Genomic DNA, 10,093 nt, shown 5'->3' on the forward strand with positions numbered 1-10,093 from the left:
TTTCCTCCAATTAGAAATCAGATTAGCTAATTTTATATCCTGGTTTGAATCTTGGTTAATTGTTTTCTTATATTAACTGGCTTATTTGATTGGTTTTAATACACAAATCTGTCTCCCTCTGTATTCAGGGTTTTTTAAGTGACTTGGGAGTCCACTGATCCATTTATTATCCAGTTTTGCTTGGATTGTTTCCTCAGTTATGATTACACCACATATTCTATACACTACATAAGTGGTATAGTGGCTAAAGCATGACACTTGGAATCAAGATTTAAAATTCAACCACTCAGATACCTATGAGCTGTGTGATCTTGGGTGAGTCAGAATCCCAGCCTCCTGGCTTTAGTTTCTTCATCTATAAAATGAAGACAATAATAATATGTACTTTACATAATTTTTGTGGGGATCAAATGAGATAACATATGTAAGATGCTTTGTCACTCTTAAAGAAAATTTATTTAATGCTAGTAATTATTATGGCTAGTATGGTTATTACTATTTTTATGTCACATTCTCCCTCAATAATAGATGTCATGATTTCCTATTTTACATATATATATATATATATATATATATATATATATATATATGTATACACACATATATACACATACACACTCTTTTGTTTGGGACTTCATGTTCTTCATCACTTGAATCCTTCTCATCTTTCCTGTCTTCTCAATTACTCCCTTTCATGAACTCTGCAATCCAATCATATTGGCTAACTTTATGTTCGTCTCACCCCATCCTCTGCCTCTGTACCTGTGCCTGGGATATCCCTTCTTGCCTGAAATCCTTTTCCTTCCTGAAATTCTTGGTTTCTTTCAAGACTCATTTCAAGGACCATCTGCTTCAAGAGACCTTTTCCAATCCCTCCCCAGATTCTAGGTACTTTCTCTCTCAGGTTACCTGATATTGGACTTGTATGTGTCTTGAATACCCTTCTATAAATATATGTTCTCTTCATTAGGTCCTTAATTCTAGGGACTACCTTACTTTGTTAAAATGGCATAATTGATTGTGTGAACATTGGGTTTAAAATCAGGAAGATCTGAGTTCAGATCCAATCTCACATATTTTTTTAGTTGTATGACCCTGGATGAGTCACTTAAACTCAATCTCCTGAACTGTAAAATGGGGTGATAAGACCACTTACTCCTAGAGTTGTGAGGAACAAAGGAAATATTTTAGAAAGCACTTAAAGGCACAGTGTCTGGCACATAGTAGGCACCTAAATGCCTCTTTTTTCCCCTTTGCTGTTCCAACTTTTAGTATATTGTAGGCACATTATAAATATTTAGTTGGTTGACTCTGCTTCCCTCTGAGCTTGAGAAGCATTAGCCTTTTTCTAAATATGCAGGTTCACTTGTAATTCATTTATATGATAAAATTGCTGATCAACATGCATGCAAAGTGCTGTATTCTTACGTAAGGCTCACATATAATAGATGAGAAGAGGATATTCTCTATTTTAGAGACAAGTTATTGGATCAAGCATAAAGGGCAGGGTTGAACTTGGAGATTCTGAGTTAGACTTTCAACAGAGATGAGTTTATTAGGTTAATCTAAGTGGTTCTGAAAGAAAAAGAGACCTCCCAACTCCAGGAAAACACCCTTGGTGGCAAAAAGCACTAGGTTTGTAAGAAAGTCACAGCCCAGAAGAGAGGGAGTTGCTAGGGAGACTGCCCATGCAAAGGAAATGGGAAGGGAGCTCTCAAGAAAGCTCAGTAATTGATAGCCAGCCTGGCTTGCCAGCAGCACAGTTGTGGAATTGTGGAATAACAATGGTAGCTCCTTCCAGTTAAATCTTGTTCATGTAGTTAATCTTCTAATGCTGTGAGAAGAGGACCTGGGTTCAAATCTCAGCTCTGCTGCTTTGCTAGCTGTGTTATACTATACAAGTCATTTAATCTTTCTGGGTTTTAGTTTCCTCATCTGCAAATGAGGAAACTTGATTATAGGATGTCTCATGTCCTTTCTGGCATTACATCAATGATCCTATCCATCCCAAATATTCACAGGGACCATTTGTGCCCACGCTGTGGCAGAGCATCCCAAGCTCGTATTGGTCTGATCAGCCGCAGTTGGATACACTGTACTTTGATTCTAACACAGAAGTGTCATTCTGGTCCTATTCAAGAATGAAGAGCAGCCAGGTCTCATTTGAAACTTGTAACAAATTTGTGAGATGGATAATACAAATGTTCTTATCCCCATTTTAATAATGATACTTTTAGATACTATACTTAACTATTTACTTAATGACAAGACAAGTGGAAAATAAGATAAAAAGTATAAAGCAAATATAGAAATAATAAAATACATCACAATTTATACAAACTTGATGGTTAGTCTCACACCAATATACTCAGTAACTGGGGGAGAGACCTGACAAGGATATTCATGAGTAAAGAAAATTCTTGTGTTTAAGATAACTCACCACTTTGAAATTGTAAATTTCATTGTCTTCTTTCTGCCCAAGGAATTATAAGTAAAATTTTGTTGTTGAACATAACTTCTAAGATGAATTGATTCATGCTGTATTTGACCAAACTCTCATTGGACAGGATATATAAGCCAAACTAGCTAAATCACCAAGTCGCTAATGGACTATCCTATATTCCCTGGGATATACACAGACATGTCTCTTTTTTTAATGAAAAGAATATACAGGAAATTTCTTTTAATTTCTGCTTCCAAGGTGTTTTTTTTTAGTTTTACTCAACTTATTCCTCCACAACAGCTGTGGTATCCATCACTTCTAGCTTCAGGCTTAGCTGATGGGAGTTCTGAAATGTGTTTTTTCAACCTCCCTTATCTTTGTTCAGACTCTGGGTTCTTTCTGTGAACAACTCTTATCTTATTTTAAAATTAGTAACCAAACTCTCATTTTCTGTCTATGATCAGGTAAATCATATTTGGCCTATATTTTTCATATTGGTTGTTGTCCTTGGTTCTCAAAAAGGACCCAAATGATATCACTATGTTAGAATTAAGTTACTTTGTGTCTTGAGTGTGGCTGATCAAATCAGTATGAACTATGCTGTACCACAGGTCAGGCACAAATAGTCTATGTGAACATTTGGGATGAATTTTCTAAATTTGCACCTCTTGCGTTTCTTTTGAGCTACTTCAATTCTGCTTTGTTTATAGAGCCCAGCACCTTCTCTGAAGAGGGCATGCCCTGCCAGGTGGTCCTGTGCCAGTGTCTCCCATGTTATACAATGAATTCTAAAGTTCCTAACAGAGATTTTGACAGTGTCCTTATATCACTTTTTCTTACCACCATGGGAGTACTTAGCCTGAGTTCTCCATAAAATAGTCTTCTTGGCAAGTATATGTTTGGCATTCAAATAATGTGGCCACTTCAATGTAATTTTGCTCTCTACAGTGGAGTTTGAATACCTGGCAGTTTAAATCAAGAAATGACCTCAGTACCTCAGTATCTGATATCTTATCTTTCCAGGTGATCTTCAGCACCTTGCTAAGACAATTCAAATGGAAGAGATTCAATTTCCTGGCATGGCTCTGGTTTACTGAACAGGTTTCGCAGGCATATAACAATGAAATCAGCACAATGGCTCTGTATACCTCCAGTTTGGTAGTCAGTCTATTACTCTCCTCTCCCAGATGCTCCTTCGGAGCCTTCCAAACATTGAGCTAGTTCTGGCAATGCATGTGTCAGTCTCATTATCAATGTGTATATCCCTGGGGAGTATATTGCCAAGGTAATAAATATCCTTACTGCAGCATTCAAAACTTCTCCACTTGTTATAAACTATGGTTCTATATACGGATTGTGTGATGATGGAATACCGTGTTTTCTTGGTGTTATTAGGTCAAAATTAGCACAAGCTGCAGAGAATTGATCCATACTTTATTGCATTTCAGCTTCAGAGTCTGCATTGAGTGTGCAATCATCTGCAAATAAAAAAATCATGCATCAACACTCCCTTCATTTTAATCTTAGCCTTTTCACATTGAAGAATTTACCATCATTGCAGTACCTGACTTTAATGTCATGTTTGTCCTCAATGAAGACATTAGACAGTATGACTGAAAACTTCATACTAAAAAGCATGAGAACATTACTCATTATTCAAAACCCATGCAAATATGCCGTCATGAAATGAACTTTTGGAATTTTCCATAAGCCCTTGAGACTGACTATATCAGAACCTTTGGTCAGATCTCCAAATGTTATATATATGCCTCTGTTCTGCTCCTGGAATTTTTCCTGGATTTGTAGGGGAACAAACACCATATCTACTGTTCCTCAGGCCCTTCTGGCTTTCAGGTGGATGACCATCTTCCAGATGAAGGATCAGTCCATTAAGGAGGACTTTAGCAAGAATCTTGGAGAAATGACTAAGATAAAGAATGCCCTGTGAGTTTCATAGGCTGATCTATTCCTTTTATCTTTATTTTTATTTTTTGGTTATTGAATATACTTTATTTTAAAAATTTTGTCTTAAATCTTCATGACAAAGCATTTTGATGATTTACATCTGAGATGGATTTTTTTGGTGGTGCTTCCTTTTATTTCTTTTTTAAAAAATATTTTTATATTTTAATTTTCCCCAGTTACATGTAAAACATTTTTTACATTTGTTTTTCAATTTTTGAGTTTTAGATTCTGGGTGATTGTAAGACTTTTCTCTTTGACCTGGGAGTTCTGGAATTTAGCTATAATATTCCTGGAAGTTTTCATCTTGAGATCTCTTTCAGGAGGTGATGGGTAGTTGTTGTTGTTGTTGTTTTTTTCAATTTCCATTTTTATCCTCTAGTTCTATGATATGAAATCAGTTTTCCTTTATAATTTTTTGAAAGATGATATCCAGGTTCTTTTTTTGATCACGGCTTTCAGGCAGATCAATATATATACTTTTTATTAAAGCTTTTTATTTACAAAACATATGCATGGGTAAGTTTTCAACACTGACTCTTGCAAAACTTTCTGTTTTAAATTTTTTCCTCCTTCCTCCCACCCCTCCCTTAGATGACATGTAGTTCAATACATGTTAAATATGTTAAAATATGTTAAAATATATGTTAAATCCAATATATCTATATCTATCTATAGTTATATACATAACAACTTTTATCTTGCTACACAAGAAAAATTGGATCAAGAAGGAAAAAAAAACCTGAGAAAGAAGACAAAATTCAAGCAGACAACAACAGAAAGAGTGAAAATGCTATGTTGTGGACCACACTCAGTTCCCACATAGACCAATAATTTTAAAATTATCTCTCCTAGATCTATTTTCCAGGTCAGTTGTTTTTCCAATGTGATATTTCACATTTTAAAATTTTCCTTTGATTTTGTTTTGTTTCTTGATGTCTCATAAAGTCATTAGCTTCCATTTGTTCAATTCTAATTTTTAAGAAATTATTTTCTTCAGTACACTTTTGTACCTCCTTTCCAATTTGTACAATTTAGCTTTTTAAAGGCATTCTTCTCATTAACTTTTTATATTTCCTTTTGCATCATTCTCATTTATTTCTCTTCCCAATTTTTCCTCTACCTCTGTTACTTGATTTTCAAAATTCCTTTTGAGTTTTTCCATAGCCTGAGATCAATTCTTATTTTTCTTGGAGGCTTTGGATATAGGAACTTTGACTTTGTCATCATCTTCTGAGCATATATATATATATTTTTTTTTTAAATTATAACTTTTTATTGACAGAACCCATGCCTGGGTAATTTTTTTACAACATTATCCCTTGCACTCACTTCTGTTCCGACTTTTCCCCTCCCTCCCTTCACCCCCTCCCCCAGATGGTAAGCAGTCCTATATATGTTGAATATGTCACCGTATAGCCTAGATACAATATATGTGTACAGAACCAAATAGTTCTCTTGTTGCACAGGGAGAATTGGATTCAGAAGGTAAAAATAACCCAGGAAGAAAAACAAAAATGCAAACAGTTTACATTTATTTCCCAGTGTTCTTTCTTTGGGTGTAGCTGCTTCTGTCCATCCTTGATCAATTGAAACTGAGTTAGATCTTCTCTTTGTTGAAGAAATCCACTTCCATCAGAATACATCCTCATACAGTATCATTGCTGAGGTATATAATGATCTCCTGGTTCTGCTCATTTTACTTAGCATCAGTTCATGTAAGTCTCTCCAAGCCTCTCTGTATTCATCCTACTGGTCATTTCTTACAGAACAATAATATTCCACAACATTAATATACCACAGTTTACCCAATCATTCTCCAATTGATGGGCATCCATTCATTTTCCAGTTTCTAGACACTACAAAAAGGGCTGCCACAAATGTTTTTGCACATGTGGTCCCTTTCCCTTCTTTAGTATCTCTTTGGGGCATAAGCCCAGTAGAAACACTGCTGAATCAAAGGGTATGCACAGTTTGATAACTTTTTGAGCATAATTCCAAATTGCCCTCCAGAATGTTTGGGTGTATTCACAGTTCCACCAACAATGTATTAGTATCCCTGTTTTCCCACATCCCCTCCAACATTCCACATTACCTTTCCCCGTCATTCTAGCCAATCTAACAGGTGTGTAATGGTATCTGAGCATATATTTTGATCTTTATTGTCACCATAGTAATTTTCTCTGCAAGAATCTTTTTTGTTTACTAATTTTCCCAGCCTATTATTTGTCTTTTAACACTTTGTTAAAGTAGGACCCTGCTTCCAGGAGGGATGGTATAATGTCCCAAGCTTTAGAAATTAAATGCTGCCTTGTTATTATTATTATTATTAGAAATTAAATGCTGTACCCTGTTGGTACATTTTGTGAAGTTCTTGTTTTTTTCTTAACAGCTTCTGGATTTCCCCATCATTTTCTTCAAACTAGTCTTGATGTTTGTGGCATTCCGTCCCAGATGAACAAACGCAGTGCTGTGCACCAAATTTCTGAAATCTGCCCAGTCCTTTTCTGCTCCAGTCTTGCCAACTGTGTATTGGTTCAACTTTCCCTCTGAGTTGGCAACAAACTGTTCCTGCTCAGAATACAGTGTTGGTGATAAGAAGGTCATGAAATGCACTAGTCTTTTGCAATAAGTGACCATTACATTGCTATTCCCAATTTTATTCCTCTGAAGGACTCCCTGCCATGTCTGGAAGTCTATGTCTACTCTAGCATTAAAGTTATCTAGAATTATAATCATGTCCTCTTTTGGCACCTCAGTGATACGGGATCTCCAAATCTTTATAAAATTTTTCTTTGACCTCATCAGGGTTTGTCATAGGCATTGATGATAGTAGTGTAGCACTTTCCTGCAAGTGGCAATCACATTGACAGGAGTCTGTCCTTCACTTCTTGTTCATCCATTTGTTTCATTCAAGGCTGTTATTTGAATACGATACCTGACGAGTTATCTCACAATGAGAGATGTTTGTCTTCCAGTTCTACTAGATTTTGTATTGTCTATAAGTGTACACACATTCCATGTATTAGTAGTGGGTAGAATCATCTTTGTATAGTTTTTGTACTATTTGGGGGGGTACATTTTTGACTACAAAGTGGGGGGACCCCTGCTTGTTGTGATAATCAGGCCAGGGTTGAGTAAGCAGGCAATTTTTAGAACACGTTTTCTGGCCTCTTCCTTGCACATGGGAGTGAACAGTGCAATCCTTAACAAGCTGCTCAGACAGGGCAGCTAGTTGGCACAGTAGATAGAATACCAGCTCTGAAATCAGGAGGACCTGAGTTCAAATTTAACTCAGACACTTAACACTTCCTAGCTAATATGACCCTAGGCAAGTTACTTAACTCCAATTATCTCAGTAAGAACAAACAAACAAACAAACAAAAACTTCTCAGACATCCAGGGGGTTGCTGAATCCCACTGCTGCTTCCAGTGAGAAGAGGACCCTATGGTCTGGGCTGCCTTTGTGCAGGTTTGTGACTATAGCTCCTGATGTATTGTTACTTGTTGCTTCATCACTTGCCTGTCTCCACATGGTATTGTGAGATAGAGAGAAATGGTAAAATGGGAAGATTGATTAGTGCATAAATTGGATTTAAGTAAGGCAGAATGGCAAAGTTCTCTTTTCCATTCTCTCTTCCAGAATCATCAGTCTGATGATGTCAAAACAACTGGTGATGATTTGAGATGCAGTGGATGACTGTGTCACCTTCAGTGTCTAAATTCTAAGCACTCTATCTATCCAGTTGCCTTCATGATCATTGGAACAATCATTACCCCAGGGGAAGTTTTCACATGCTTGGAGTACACACCCTCCTAACTCACTGAACGTCTGAAACCCCTGGGTTACCTTCAACCTAATTTAGCCCTTCTGCCAAAAGTTTCCTTGGGTGTGAAGGCTATGCATGTTATAGCTTCTTGGAGTTGCAGGTGAGAGTTAGGTGGACCAAATGGACACCAAAAGTGGAAAGAGTTTGGCAGTCCTCACAACAGAGGTACTAGTCTTTCCTGAACACAGCTTATACCCCATAATTTTCATTTATGAACCATTGAAGTACACAGTCCTCCATTAGGTTAAGTATTCAATAACCTGTTACATTCGAAGTAAGCAACATCTGTCTGAGAACTCTGAGTCAGAGTAACGATTTCTCTTAGAACTCTGAGTGAACACAGCTACAAACTACTTCATATGAAAAAGGTAGTACCTTAAAGGTGTAATACTTTCTAAAAGACACATCAATTAAAACTCTTGAGTGACAATACTCCCTGAGGTACAGCAGCCAGGACCACACAAAATTACTGGAGAGACTAGATAGGAAAAACTCAAGCCATCTCAGATTATTCACTGTCATCTTCTAGGGGCCTTACCTGCAGGTCACAATTCCCCTTTCCCTCTTCACATTCCCCCTTCCTGTTCCCTCCCCATACTCCTCCAAATAACTAACACAAAGATATAGTTGGTCTCCTGGGTAATTAGGACTAAAAGAAATGCAGACAGCTTAAATACCTGCAAATGCTGAACAAGATATGGGTGGAGTTCCTAATCTTCATTCCAAGGAATTCCTCAATCTCCATGTTTATCAGAAGAATTTGGAACAGAGTCCAAACTAGAAAAGTCTATATTCCAGGCCTGTATTACACTATGTTTTGTTAAGTCATTTCAATTTCCTCAGTCAGTTAATAGCATCTCTTCCAGCAGAAGCCAAAGCAGAGTGAACCTGGGACATCTCCAGTTGTCCCGATCTTATCTTGTCACTGGACCCAGATGGCTCCAGAAGAGAGAGTGAGGCTGGTGACTTGACACTGCCCAGCCTCATTTAAAACCAATTCAAGTCCTCTTCAAGAAAAAAACAACAAACAACAACCAATTATCTGTGAGGAGGAGGAGCTGGCCACTGGGACCCAACCAACCATTTCCAGTTGGGCAATGCAGCTCTTACCTCCCTCCCTCCCTCTTTCTCTTTCTCTCTCTCCCTCCTTTCCTTTCTTCCTTCCTTCACTTTCTTCCCTCCCTCCTTTCCCTTTTTCCACACAGAATTTAGCAAAGATCTTCATCATAAGCATATCTTTTATAGAGGAAACATAACCTTGGAGGGTTCTCAAGGGAGGAAGGGAAATAAAGATGGGAACAAGAATGTGTATTGAAATGTTGAAGATATTATCAAAAGTAGTCTGGGAAAACCTGGATTCCCATCATAAGTATCTTAAAGATACTAATTAAGGCAGTCTGGGCACATCATGGTTGTCTTAACTATGGCAATAAGTCATTTTGGGAAACTAAGTTTCCAGGATGAGTATTTTAGCACTTCCTGAGAGAGAGAATAAGCTGTTTTCAGGATTCACTTCAGGAAGATGAGTCTTTTTGACTCTAGTCCAGTTGATTGAAGGTGAAGAGCTGCTCAGTAGTTCGGTTAAATGTTCCATATGTTAATGTTTCAAATATCAGCCTCCTAGAAGAGTATAATATAATTTAAAGATTATTGTATCATGTTTTTAAGTCTTGACCAATGCCTATTTATGAGTATTTTGTGTTTTTTGCATTTATTTTGAGTGGGAAAAATAAATAGCTACCCTATACACTTTATTCATAAGTAAAACCTAGTTGAGATACAAAAATCCAGAGTATGAGAAAAGAGCTTTGACCCACTTTGAGACAAGGATTGCCCCCAAAACTAAATTCAATCTGTA

At 37.0% G+C, this 10,093-nt stretch overlaps 1 long non-coding RNA gene across 1 annotated transcript in view; it reads right to left on the reverse strand.

The window, feature by feature from the left end:
• Positions 1-9,186, reverse strand: part of LOC116422760 — a 33,997-nt gene extending 24,811 nt beyond the window's left edge. The window contains exon 1 of the long non-coding RNA XR_004233282.1: positions 8,913-9,186. This is a non-coding gene — a long non-coding RNA (uncharacterized LOC116422760). The remainder of the gene's footprint in view (positions 1-8,912) is intronic.
• Between the last annotated feature and the right edge of the window lie 907 nt (positions 9,187-10,093).

This window comes from Sarcophilus harrisii, chromosome 3, assembly GCF_902635505.1.
Source record: "Sarcophilus harrisii chromosome 3, mSarHar1.11, whole genome shotgun sequence".
Taxonomy (NCBI): Eukaryota; Metazoa; Chordata; class Mammalia; order Dasyuromorphia; family Dasyuridae; genus Sarcophilus; species Sarcophilus harrisii.